Raw genomic sequence first — 12,997 nt, 5'->3', positions numbered from 1 at the left:
AGGCCTGAGTGGCCTCAGATGGGGACAGCTGCTTTGCCCACACCCCCCCTTCCCATCCCATCGGCAAGCAGCCCCTCCTGGGTTAATGAATCAAGCTAGAAAGGGCAAAGCTTACTAGTGGACAGTCAGATGTCCACCACTTGAAAGTGAGTTTTTGAGCACTGAGCCCATAATCAGAGTGCATGTGACCGGGGTGGGGAAGAAACTGGGGGGGGGGGGTAGCTGGTGCTTTCTGTCTCATCATCACACTTCTGCTTATATTTGCACAGCACTTTATAAGCCACTTTCTCTTCCATTATCTCACTGAAAACTCACCTAAGCCTCGGTGGGTGATTATTGTGTCCCCCGGGTGTCAACACCCGTTTTTACTGATGAGCACACTGAGGTGATGCCCTTCAGCCAGCAGCCGAACCAAAGCGCGGACTCAGGTCTCCTGATAGTATGCCCAGTGATTTTCCACTGTGCTGAGGAGGAGGAAGTCAGAGGCTCCCTCGGACTCCACCTCAGAAGCTGTCATGACATTTATTAAACGCTCAAGAAAATAAAGCCACGTGCTGTCTTCATAGCCCCACCGCGGGCCTTACAAAGGGCTCTGGAAGGCCTGAACAAGAGAGCCAGGGGGTAAAGGCAGTCCCTCCCTGAGTCACACGGAATGTAGGAGCTCTGATCTGTTCAAGTCCCCAAGGTCCCACATCAGATAACCCAAGTGGGGAAACAAATGAGCATGGGTCCGCGGACCTCAAGGTGGCAGGAAAACAGGCAGAGTCCCCTCTCCCCCAAGAAATCAGTCTGGGTCTGGAAATGCCACTTGTTCTGCTCCCTGGGACTCCCAAAGCCCTCATATCAACTCAAGCCAGGTCTGAGAGTCTGTGGGGGTGACAACAGGCTCCTGGTCTGACTTTTTAAAACCTATTTGTCACATTGACATTAATCCTCTTGTTAACAATCTCCTGCCCGGAAGCAGGGTTGGCTCTAAGCTGTGGAAGGGGTGCGGGGAAGGGGAGCTCCTGGGTTTTAAGGAGTCCCAATAAGGTCAGCAGGGCCTGGAGGCCACCTTCTTTATGGGGGGTGAGGTGGGAGGGCTGAGACAAGGGGCCCCCAACAGTGAACCTGAATCTCCTTCAATTACCGTCTCACTCCCCAGCACCCCTGTTGTTCTCTCCGCCCTCCACTCTCCACAACCAGGCCATTGCCTTTACTTCTTATTGATTTTCATATTTAAGGAAAATCCATTTGCTTGATTCAGAGCAACTGAGTCATCACTGTGTTCAGAGGAAAATCACTCACAAAGTAGGCACTTGGCAGAAGCCAGCTCTGGGGTGGGCGGGGACTCTGCTTACACACCAACGGCTCTGTCCAGAGCTGCTTCTGGCTTCTCTTCTCTGCTGCTCTGTCCTAGCCACTTTCTCTTTCAGGAGCCTTCACAACCACTGCCTGTCGCCCCAACCAGGCTGGCCTCTTTGTTCTCTGCCCCCCACCTGTCCTCATGCTGTTCTGTTTCCCTGTTGAAGGTTTATGATCGGGACTTTTGGAGCAGGGTCAGAGATGGCTTGTTTGATCAACGTTCATAAATGGGGTAGAAATATTAATTGTTTGCACTGGTGGAAGAAATTTAACCCTTACAAAATTATGGCTTTGGCCCTCTTTCCCTTTCTGGGTAGCACCCAAGGAACTGCATCATTCCAACATTACCCACGTGGGTGAGGGCCCTGTATCTAGCCTCAAGACAGGCGGGGGCGGTTCAGTCTCTGATACTGGTTTGTATGACTGTTGTGTCATCTTGGTCCCTGGACCTAGAAGGGCCAAACAGATCAGCCAATCCATGCTATGAGCCCTCAAGACGAGACAATGCTTCTTCTTAAAGGACCAGGCTTCCCCTTTGCAGGCAGAGGGGACAGTGAAGAGCAGGACAGAATTCCAGTTAGCACATCATTGAATGCCAAAAGGATGCAGGGTTGCAGAACTCGGACTAAGACTCAATGAGGCATATAGAATGCTACCAGGCACTCTTCTAAGCGTGTCACCTGTGTTTATTGCCCTTAATCCTCCCAACAATCTATGACATAGCCACAGTTATTATTCCATTTACATACAGATGAAGAAATGGAGATGGACAGAGATTAAAGAATTCGTTCAAATTCCTATGGCTAGTTAAGTGGTAGATCCAGGATTTGAACCCAGGCTGTCTGTCTTAAGAGCCCACACTTTTAGCCATTATACACACACAGGGCAAGGGATTCATCTCAGGTATTCCTCAGAGACGGCCCCCCTCCCCACCTCAAAAGACAATTCATTCCTTTCATGGACAAAAGGCATGTAAAAATCCTCTCCCCTGATCAGATGGGGAACGTCTTCAATGTCACTGCTAGTCCTGTCTAGGGGTCCTTGATCCTCCCCTTATGTCCACATGTACTGTGACCTGATTGGCTGGATAGGGGCTTAGGAAAAACTCAGGGCTCTCATCCTGACTCTGCTCCCTACTGGTTGATGCAGCTGGCGAAGCATTCAGAGACCTCCCAGGGAGTTGGCATTTTTTGCTTTCTATCTCTCAACCCCTCAAGACCCGAGAAATAAATCAGTCCTCATGTTGGCTGGAGCTGGTGAAATCTCTGGTCCCAATCTGCTGGGTCCTTGGCCACAGCTACTCCCTTTCACTTACGGAGCTCAAAGCTTGCTCCAGGGGCACGGGCCACCTGATTTCCTTCTGGACTCTTCCTGCACAGTCTGGAAGCCCTCAGGCCAAGAGGTGGGTGTGGGGGGTGGGAGGAATGGGGGTGGAATCCTTGCACTGCAGAGAGGTTGCACGAGGTTTAGGCTGAGGACCTCCTTCCCATTCTGGCTCTTCAGCTCTTGTCATTTCCTCTCCCGTTTTCGGCCCCCTCGGCCCTAGAAGGAGGAGGGGCAATGGCAGAGTCGGGGACGTGGGAAGAAGGAAGTCGCGTTATTTTACTAAGCACCTACTATTTGCCCGGCACCTCTGGGGCCTCACCCCTCTCCTCTGCACCCGCGAGTCCCAGCTCAGACCAGGGTAGAGAGGAAGGAAGGGTGGGCGGAGTCAGAAGCGGGAAGAGGAGGCTGGCGGATCCATCTGCCCCCTTCCAAAGAACGGCCGAACCAGCGGCAGCCCGGGGACGTGGGTGTGGGTGGGGGTGGCGGGTCCCCGGGCGCAGGAAAGGCTCAATTGTGCAAAGGCTTCCTGCCCTGCCAGCTCTCGGCCCCAGCCCAGTCCCAGGCAGCCGCCTTTCTGCGGCCTGGGAGGCGGGACGGGAAGGCGAAGGCAGGAAAGGGTTACGGGAATAGCTTTCCAATGACAAAGTCTGGAAGGGACCCATGCCTCCGCCCCTCTGCGGGTTAAACTGGCACGGTGCGGGGGGAGGAAGGCGAGGGGCACCAGAAGCAGAGCCTCCCCTCCCGCCCGGCCCCCTGTCCCCCCCCGGTCGCCGGGCACCCCCTCCCGGGGCCCGCGTCGGAGGCAGCCGGCGTGTGCCTGGGGCAGCGGGTCACGAGGCTCCGCCCCCGGCCGCCCGGCCCGGGGGAACGCACTTTGTTCAGGATGCCGCCTCCCCGCTCATTGTGGGGCCGGAGCCGGCGGCGGCCCTAGTGCGAGCGCGCGGCCGGAGCGCGCGACGGACGCCGACCGCCGAGCGAGGGGCGGACCCGGCCGGGGACCCCGGAGAAAGTTTCTTATCGCGAGGAGAGCGCGCCCGGCCCGGCGCTGCGCGGGGGATGCGCGACTCTGCGCGGCGGCGGCGGCGGCGCGGACCCGGACCCGGACCCGGAGCTCGAGCGGCCAGGCGCGCGGGTGAGTGGCCCGCGCCGGGTCGTCGCGGGGGCGGGGACCGGGCTGCGCGCTGCGGCGGATGCGGGCCGCCACCGCTGCCCACTCTGCGGGCCGGGACCGAGCTCCAGGGGGAGGTGAGCCTGGTGCTCCGGGGAGGCTGCGGGCTGGGCTCGGGAGAGGCGCTGGAATAACAACGGAGGCGCCGGGAGGGTGTGTTGTGCCGAGACGTCCTTAGGGGACTGCGCGTCTGCTCTGGGGGTTGACTCACTAGGGGCTACCCAGCTCCAGCCTTTCGGAGCCTCAGTTTCCCTTTCTGTGAAATAGCTGCAACGTGAAGTGTGTTGAGATCCTATAACCAGAGACACCAAGTACTGCCTTATTTTACACACACACACACACACACACACACACACACACACACACACACACACAGTACCCACATTTTCTCCCATCCCAGCGGAGCGAGCGGAGCAGCTGGAGCAGGTGACCTTGCCAGGCTGTTCCAGAAAATGTTCACTGGGTGCCCAGGTTGCGCTGCGAAGTGTCCGCCCGCCAGACTGAGGCTGTCCTCTTCGGCGCCGGCTCAGAGGAAGCGTTCTCGGGGGCCGCGGGAGGGAGGAGAAAGGAAAGGTTGGGTGAACACCGGGAGCTTACCTGAGGGCGCTCGGTGCTTGGGCTCTTGTGGTCCCTTCAATCCTCAGAGCCGATAGAACCTGGTCGTGGGATAAAGAATCAGCCCAGTTTGCGGAGGGCTGAGAGGGGAGGCAGGATCGAGGGAGGACGTGAGTGGTGAGTGGTGGGGGCGGTGTGTAGGGGTGAAATCCAGCCAGCAGAGAGGGTTCCTTGTCCCCCGGAGCCCAACACTGGAAAATCAGCTGGTGAGTCAATGGGACTTTGTTAGGACAGCCACAGGGCGCAGCTGGCGCCGGCTTAAGGGAAGCGCCCGGATCCCCCCTTGATAACATGCTGTTTATCTGGCTTCCTGTTTCAATGATTGGGATGCCATTGGCTTGTTCAAATTCAATGCTGAAAAGCCTGCGGCCACGTTCGCTCTGCAAAAGCAGAGGGCTTGCCTAGGTTTTCATCTTTCGTCTGTCTTTTTCCGGATGCATGGTGTCCCCTACAACTCGCTTATAATGGGGCAGCTGGACTTCGCACGAAGAACCCCTCCCCAAGTAGGCGGAGCTGCCGGCTCGGAGACCTTGGCTCCCTTCAGACCCAAAATACATGTGACTTCAGCCTGCTTATGAATTTTTTTTATCCTGCCTTGAATTTTGGTTGGTGTCTTTGGGATTAAACTGGGAAAGGAGACTGTGACTCTGGACTTCCTCCTCTAAAATGAGCTTTATCTCATCTTCCACCATTAATTTCTGGGGGAAGTTACCAGTTTGTAGTTCCTTAATCAGCCTGTGTTGCTAACTACCTGGACGATGAGGGAGCAAGTAATTTGCCTCTCTGTTTTGGTTTTCACTTCTTGAAAATGGAGCTGGGGCAAACTGCCACTCCTGGAAGAACAGACGAGCCTTTCCAGATCTGTGCTTCAGCCTCTAGGGCCTGTTTCTGGAACTTCCCAGGTTAAGGGGGAGCAGCCCCTGCTCTGAACTCCCTTGGGGCAGGTTTCAACATTCTGCTTTGTGTTTTTAGACATTTGGGATTTGTGCGCATGCCTTATCTCCCTATGAATGCGGGCTAGCCAGAGAGCCCGCCTAACCACCCACAACACGCAGCACATAGTAGGCACTTTCTGAATGTTTGCTGAATAGTACAGTTGGAACAAAATCTAAGGAACATCTATCCAAATTGGGGCCTCCCATCCAAATCAGGCCCTTTTATTCATTTTGGGGAAGTTGTTTCATTGTCTCCACCCCACCTTTTCCCTCTCAGAACATGGTCCATAATGGGGTTGATTTGCCCACAGGTGGGCAAACTTTAACCATTTGGGCTTTTTGTGATATCTACTTGGGGAGCCCTGGCCTGGGGAAACTGAAAGCAGGAATGCTGATTTTTTCTTCCCTTGCCAGCTCTGCTCCCCTCCTGAGTCCACCTGAGCCTCTGGCATCTGCTCAGCCTTGGTCAAGTAAAAGAGAGTGGCCAGGAATAGAAAAATCTCTTGTCCATTCTTTACTCTCTTTCCATCTTTCTTTTCAATCCATGTCACTTCCCCTTTCTTTTAAAGTTCTTTTGAATTCTTAATGGGTTTGGCCTTTAGAAAAACTAGAATGTCAAAGTCAAAAGAATCTCTTCCCCTCCCAACCCCTGCCCTGCCCCTCTTCCCTTTAGGGACAAGAATCAAGAGGCGGATGGACTCAAAGCCACACAGAGCTGGGGCGCCGCAGAGGCCAGCCTAGAACCCAGGTCTTTTGGCCACCCGTCCAGGGCTTAATCCCTTTCAGCAGATCACCTCCTTGCCCTCAGACTTTTTCTCTGCCTCATGTTTCCATCCATAGATCTTGGCAGTTGCTCCTTAGCTGTCAGTGAGAGAGGAACAGAAACGGGGTAAGGAGAGCTGTCTCGGTGATGGAACCAACCACCAGCTCTTAGAGTCTCTGGAACATGGAGAACTAAGAATGTGGCAATACTTGGCAAACCCTTCATCTTTCTGGCCCCTAGTCACAAAATAATTAAAAACACTTTTAGTTCCTTCTACAACTTAAAAAAAAGAAAAACAAAAACAAACCCCCAACCAACTTTTCAAGTAAAAAACACCCTCCTCAGTGAACAGTTTGCTGGGCCTAATCTGTTCCCTCAACCCCCCAGGAAGGCTGAGTCAGGCCTGATTTCCTCCAAGGGGCCTGGAACTCTGCTTCCCAGCTTCCTGCGACTCTGGAGAGACGTGAAAGGAGGCAGGATGGCCAAGACCCAGGCCTCTCGGAAGCGTCTGTGGTTGTGGCTCCGCTTCCCCTCCGCGGCCTCTGCAGTCCACACCGCCGTCCTGTCAACTCTGTCAGCTCTACTTAATTTTAATATGCGATGTGCTAATATGCGTGAAAAATGAAAGGTGCCGAAGCGTGCGCCTCCGCCAGCACCGTTAATAACAAAATGTTTCCACTTCAGAGGCCTGTGAGATGCTTTTAATGTCCAATCCTTAGATGCTCTGGAAGCTTTTATGAATGGGATTGTTTGCTTTAATTTCTTTTTCAGATTGTTGGGGGGGGGGTGGTACATGGAAACACAGCCGATGTTTGTGTGTTGGTCTTATGCTCTGGAAACTTGGCCACATTTGTGTATGTGCTTTAGTAGCCTTTGGGTGTGTGGATTCTTTGGGATTTTCTATATGTAGAATCCTGTCCACTATAAATACAGTTCTACTTCTTCATTTCCAACTTGGATACTGTTGATTGATTGATTGATTGATTGTCTTCCCTAAGTGCTCTGGCTAGAACGGCTAATACAGTGTTGGGGGGGGACGTCCTTGTCTTGTTGCTGATCTTAGAGAAAAAGTTCTCAGTCTCTCACCAGTGAGTGTGGTGCTCGCCGTGGGTTCTTCATAAATGTCCCGTGTCATGTTGAGGAAATTCCCTTCTATTCCCAGTTTTCTTAAGGGTTTGCATCACGAAAGGGTGCTGGGTTTTGTCAGATTCTTTTGTCTGCACCAGTTGAGATAATCATGCGTTTTGGTACATGCCATTGATTGATTTTCTCGCGTTGAATTACCCTTCCATTCCCAGGGGAAATCCCTCTGAATGCTTTTTTTTGTTGTTTTTAATTTGCAAAGCTTTATTTCTTCTATTTCTTCTATTTAAAAAGACTGAAGATGGGGCGCCTGGGTGGCTCAGTCAGTTACTTGGTTTCAGCTCAGGTCGTGATCTCGTGGCCCTAGGATTGAGCCCCTTGTCCTGCTCTGTGCTCAGCATGGGGTCTGCTTCAGATTCTCTCTCCTTCTCCCTCTCCCTTCTGCTCTCTCTCTTAAATTAATTCAGTCATTAATTAAATCTAAAAAAGACTGAAGAAAATTTGACACAGTGCTAACCATTGGGTGGGTCAATGCACATTCATTATATTTTTCTTATAGTCACTGTACTTGAAACATTCAACAATTTTTTTACTGTGGTAAAATACATGGAACATGAAATGGACCATTTTAACCACTTGTAAGCGGACAGTTCAGTAGCATTCAGTGCATCCACCTTGTGTAACCGTCACCATCATCCATCTCCAGAACTTTCTCGTCCTCCCCAGCTGAAACTCTGTGCCTGTTACAGTTAACTCCGAGTTCTCTACTCCGGGCCCCTGCCCCCAACTTCTGGCAACCACCTTTCTACGTTTTATCTCGATGAATCTGTGACTTGGTAATAGCTCGAAAAGTCAGGACTTCATGCCTTCCACTGAGGGATCAAAGGGCCTCACCTGACTTCCAAGGGGAACATTCTGGAGGGATGTTGAGTCAGATCTTCTTGACTTACGAACAGGCCCTCAACAGCGGCCCTGCGTGAGCTTCGTTTTCTCCGGTTCGGTGGTTCTCCATCTGGCTGCCCCTTAGAATCACCTGGGGGAGCTTTTAAAAATTACTGATTCCTCGGGCGCCTGGGTGGCTCAGTTGGTTAAGCACCTGCCTTGGGCTCAGGTCATGATCCCAGGGTCCTGGGATCGAGCCCCATATCGGCTCCCTGCTCAGCAGGGAGTCTGCTTCTCCCTCTCCCTCTGCCTCTCTCCCCAGCTTTGACTCTCTCTCTCAAATAAATAAATATCTTTAAAAGAAAAAAAAAATTACTGATTCCTGGGCCCACCCCTGAGGGATGCAGCTTCACTCGGTGTGGACGGCAGCTCTGGTGCCTGTCATTTTCTAAAGCCCCCTCTGTGACGCTGATGCCCAGTGAGGGTTTCAGCTACTCAGGGGTTGAGCTGATTTACTCCCTGGAACCCTTGGCTGGTCACAGCTTCCAGTGACGCAATTCCCTCCCCATCTGGACAATAATACTGACCCACTTTACATCCCTCCCCTGATTTTAAAATCCATTTGTAAATAGAATAAATGTCAACTTCTGTAGAATTAAACTTGCGAACTTGTAAAGAACCATAACTGTCACGTAGCCCTATTTTTTTTTTTCTTTTGCAGATATCTCAGGCCCCCCTAAAACCTCCCCACCAGGGGTCATCCAGCTTGGACACCTCTGTTGCTGGGCCACTCCCAGCAACGGTGGGTGTGTTGCAATCATCTTCTTTCCTATTTGGACAGCTTGGTGTCTCAGTTTCTTCTTGTATTCATCTGTCATGGCTGTGACTTCTACCCATTGGGGAAAGATACCAAAAGGTGAATGGGCTTCACCAAAATGCATCCCCAAATAAAGTAGGGGGTGTGCAAAATAAAGCATGTGGTGTAAGTGCAATTGCCCTGACAGTGACAGCCTTTCAGTTATTTGGAAACGGCTACCAGGTGCCTGCCCCATCTTTTCCTCTCGGCTCTTGGCTGCCCTTTTTTGCAGATCTTCTTTACCGGATGCGTTCTCAAGTATTTTCTGGGAAGATGTATGAAGTAATAGCAAGAATTTAGATCATGAAATGAGCCAGACTTAGAGTCAAGGTTCAAATCTTGACTTTGCATGTGAAGTCTTTAGCGCATGGTGAGTACTCAGCAAATATTAGCAGCTGAAATCATATTATCCACAGTGACATCATTATCTCTATCTGAGGGACCCGAGGCCAGCCAGGGAAGCTCTTGGAGACTCAGTTTCTTCCCCAAGAAAAGTGGAATGAAAATGCCTTACTCTGGGGCACCTGGGTGGCTCAGTCGTTAAGTGTCTGCCTTCAGCTCAGGTCATGATCTCAGGGTCCTGGGATCCAGCCCTCATCAGGCTCCCTGCTCAGTGGGAAGCCTGCTTCTTCCTCTCCCACTCCCCTTGCTTGTGTTCTCTCTCTTGCTGTCTCTCTCTCTCTGTCAAATAAATAAATAAAATCTTAAAAAAAAAATGCCTTTCTCCGAAGACAGTGTTTCTCAACTTAGGGATCTCACCCTCCTTCCTGTCCTTCAGTGATCCCTATGATCCAGCAAGTTTGGGAAATACAGGCAGGGAATAATTGTGTGGCTCCAGTGAGACCTCCGAGCCCTGACCCAGTCCCCGGGCCCTGCAGGGTGTGAACTCAGTTCCTGCCAGATTACTCCCTCCTCCTCCCCCTCCCCCTCTCCGTGATACCGGCCATCCTTGAAACAAGCTACAGGGTACCGCCCTTTGAATGTGTGTGTCCAGAGTGAAGTGCAGTACTCCAGTTATGGGCTTCCGACCACACACTGTCCACAGGCCGATTACCTATGATCAGTTAGGCAAAGTAGATTTTTTTCTTTCCAGTTTGAGGATTCCCCCGCAGACCTGTGAGCTGGCCTGTCAGGGAGAAGATGGGAACATGCCGACATAAAGGAACGAGAGTCTGACCACATCTTTTGCTTTATATTGTTATTGAACTGATTCGTTTTGTTTTGGTGTTACTGATTTTTTTTTTTTTTTTTTTTTTGGTAGATGGCAAGGATAGCACAGAATATAAAGTCAATTCCCAGTGCCTCTTTTCCCAGTTCATTGGTGCAGATAATTGAGTTGACTGGAAGGAGTATCTGGGTTCTGGGTAGTGCTAAGATACCAACTGTTCTCTTCCTGCTTTCCTTTTAACAAAAGAGAGACAGCTGATGAGACCCCCAGTGAAGGAGCCTCAGCCAGGACCCAGGCTGGACAGCTGTCTGCCTGCTCTCTCATCTGGGGCAGTTCTGTCCCTCGGCCCTCCCTCCCCAAAGCTTCAGAAGCAGGGCTCCATTAGCCAGGGCAACCTGCACCACAGAATGCTGACCATTAGCCCCCCTTACCTGGGAGCTCTCCCTCACCTCCTAGACATGGTCAGCTTTATAAGGGCTTTAAGATGTCAGCAGAGCTGCCCCCACCTCACTGGGAGGGACCGTGGGAGCTGCAGTGTGAGGGCCTACACCTAATCCCCAGAGTAGGCAAAAGGGCTGCGTGACCCTTAGGGTGCTTTCCCAACACTGAAAGTGCTCCCCCCCACACACAAGGTTTTATTCTGAGAAATGTTAAACCAGTAGAGAAAGTGAAAGATTAGTACCATTAATATCTGGATTCACTGATTGTTAACATTTTTTAAAAGATTTTATTTATTTATTTGACAGAGAGAGAGCACAAGCAGGGGGAGCAGCAGGCAGAGGGAGAGGGAGAAGCAGGCTCCCCGCTGAGCAGGGAGCCGCATGTGGAGGGCTCTATTCCAGGACCCTGGGATCACGACCTGAGCTGAAGGCAGACGCTTAACCAACTGAGCCACCCAGGCACCCTGTTAACATTTTGTTTTTTAGGGGCGCCTGGGTGGCGCAGTCGTTAAGTGTCTGCCTTCGGTTCAGGGCGTGATCCTGGCATTGTGGGATCGAGCCCCACATCAGGCTCCTCCGCTATGAGCCTGCTTCTTCCTCTCCCACTCCCCCTGCTTGTGTTCCCTCTCTCGCTGGCTGTCTCTCTCTGTCAAATAAATAAATAAAATCTTTAAAAAAAATGTTTTGTTTTTTAAAGAATTTGTTTATTTGAGAGAGAGAGAGTGCGCGGAGGGGCAGAGGGAGAAGGAGAAGCAGACTCCTGCTGAGTGGGGAGCCCCACGCAGATGCAGGACTCGATTCCAGGACCTGGAGATCATGACCTTGAGCCAGAGTCAGGTGCTTAATCGACTGAGCCACCCAGGTGCCCCTGAATGCTAACATTTTGCTACGCTGTGCTCTCTGTGTCTGTCTCTCTTCTCCTGAGCCATTGCCGACATCATGACACTTAAGCTGTAAATACTTCAGCATGTATTTCCTAAGGACAAGGGCATTCTCCTACATAACCACAGTACCATAATCACAGCCAATGATACTGGATTCAGCAGAAGTATTTAATCTATGGGCCATATTCATATTTTCCAGTTGTTCCCCAAATGCCCTTTAGAGAGCGCTGTGCACTTTTCCCAACCACAGCCTGCTGTGTGGGGGCCTGAACTGCAGTTTTCTCTCCCAGAAAGAGGGAAATGAAGTCACAATCCCTTAAACTGGGATAGTGACACACTGAATACAAACCATTTCAATTTCAATTAATCTTTTTTTTTTAAGATTTTATTTATTTACTTATTTGACACAGAGAGAGAACAAGCAGGGGGAGCAGCAGGTAGAGGGAGAAGCAGGCTCCCCACTGAGCAGGGAGCCCAATGCGGGGCTTGATCCCAGGACCCTGGGGTCATGACCTGAGCCGAAGGCAGATGCTTAACCTTCTGAGCCACCCAGGCTTCCTCAATTAATCTTTATAATCACTGAGTGAGGTAGGTACTAATATCCTCCCCATCTTACTGGTGAAGAAATTGGGGTTCAGAAAGTCTTCTCAGTGGCCCAAATCGTATGAGCCATTATTACCACTCCATGCTGTGCCATGGAGTAATTACAGAAAAAAAAGAAGATATTTACTGAACGTCTTCTGTCCTTCACATTCTTACCCTCTTCACGTGGCGTTAGGAGGTATTAGGATGTGCTCAGCTACTCCCGTTTTACAGACGAGGAAAGTGAGATTCAGCCCTCTGAGGCGGGTGGTAAACAATATTTACATTGTCAGGATAACATAAATGACATTTATTGGTAATCTTGGAGGAGGGTCCATATGGTTGGTTGTAGTTGCTGGGCAGACTATAAATGGCAATTCAGAATAAAAGTATGTCTGACTGAAGGTGAGAGGTGTGGAGGGGGGTCCTCCAGTACTCTCGTCTTATGCCGAGGGATTTGGCGAGAGGCTGTCAGAGTGTTAGAAAACAAGAGACCAGGAGTGCCTGGCAGACTCAGTCAGTAGAGTACGCGACTCTTGATCTTGGGGTCGTGAGTTCAAGCCCCACGTTAGGTATAGAGATTACTTAAAGAAGTAAAACTTAGGGCCTCCTGGGAGGTTCAGTCGGTTAAGCGGTTAAGCAGTTAAGTGTCTGCCTTAGGCTCAGGTCATGACCCTGGGGTCCTGGGATCGAGCCCCCCTGCTCAGCGGGGAGCCTGCTTCTTCCTCTCCCTCTGTCCCTCCCCCAGTTCATGCTTTCTCTCTTTCTCTCAAACAAATAAATAAAGTCTTAAAAAATATTAAAACAAAAATTTTTTAAATATTTAAAAAACCCACAAGAAACCAAATTTTGAGAATAAAGGTGCAAAATAATCAAAAAAGTAAATAATATCAAATATTAGATGGAAGAAAAGGAGAAAGAGAGATGGGTTTAGTGTAAGTTACCCATCAT

At 50.9% G+C, this 12,997-nt stretch overlaps 1 protein-coding gene across 5 annotated transcripts in view; it reads left to right on the top strand.

The window, feature by feature from the left end:
* Positions 1-3,173: 3,173 nt before the first annotated feature.
* NAV1 (neuron navigator 1) overlaps positions 3,174-12,997 on the top strand; it is a 242,771-nt gene continuing 232,947 nt past the window's right edge. For 3 of the 5 annotated variants that reach the window (XM_045787682.2, XM_087857252.1, XM_045787676.2), the window contains exon 1: positions 3,174-3,802. The gene's annotated coding sequence lies outside the window, so the exon portion shown is untranslated. The remainder of the gene's footprint in view (positions 3,803-12,997) is intronic. The other 2 variants (XM_045787678.2, XM_087857256.1) reach the window with 2 other exon arrangements.

The sequence above is a fragment of the Ursus americanus genome, chromosome 2, assembly GCF_024610735.1.
Source record: "Ursus americanus isolate L20-20 chromosome 2, mUrsAme1.1.p, whole genome shotgun sequence".
Classification (NCBI taxonomy): Eukaryota; Metazoa; Chordata; class Mammalia; order Carnivora; family Ursidae; genus Ursus; species Ursus americanus.
The sequence above is the reverse complement of the archived record's forward strand: the minus strand, read 5'-3'. Positions and strand labels throughout refer to the sequence as shown.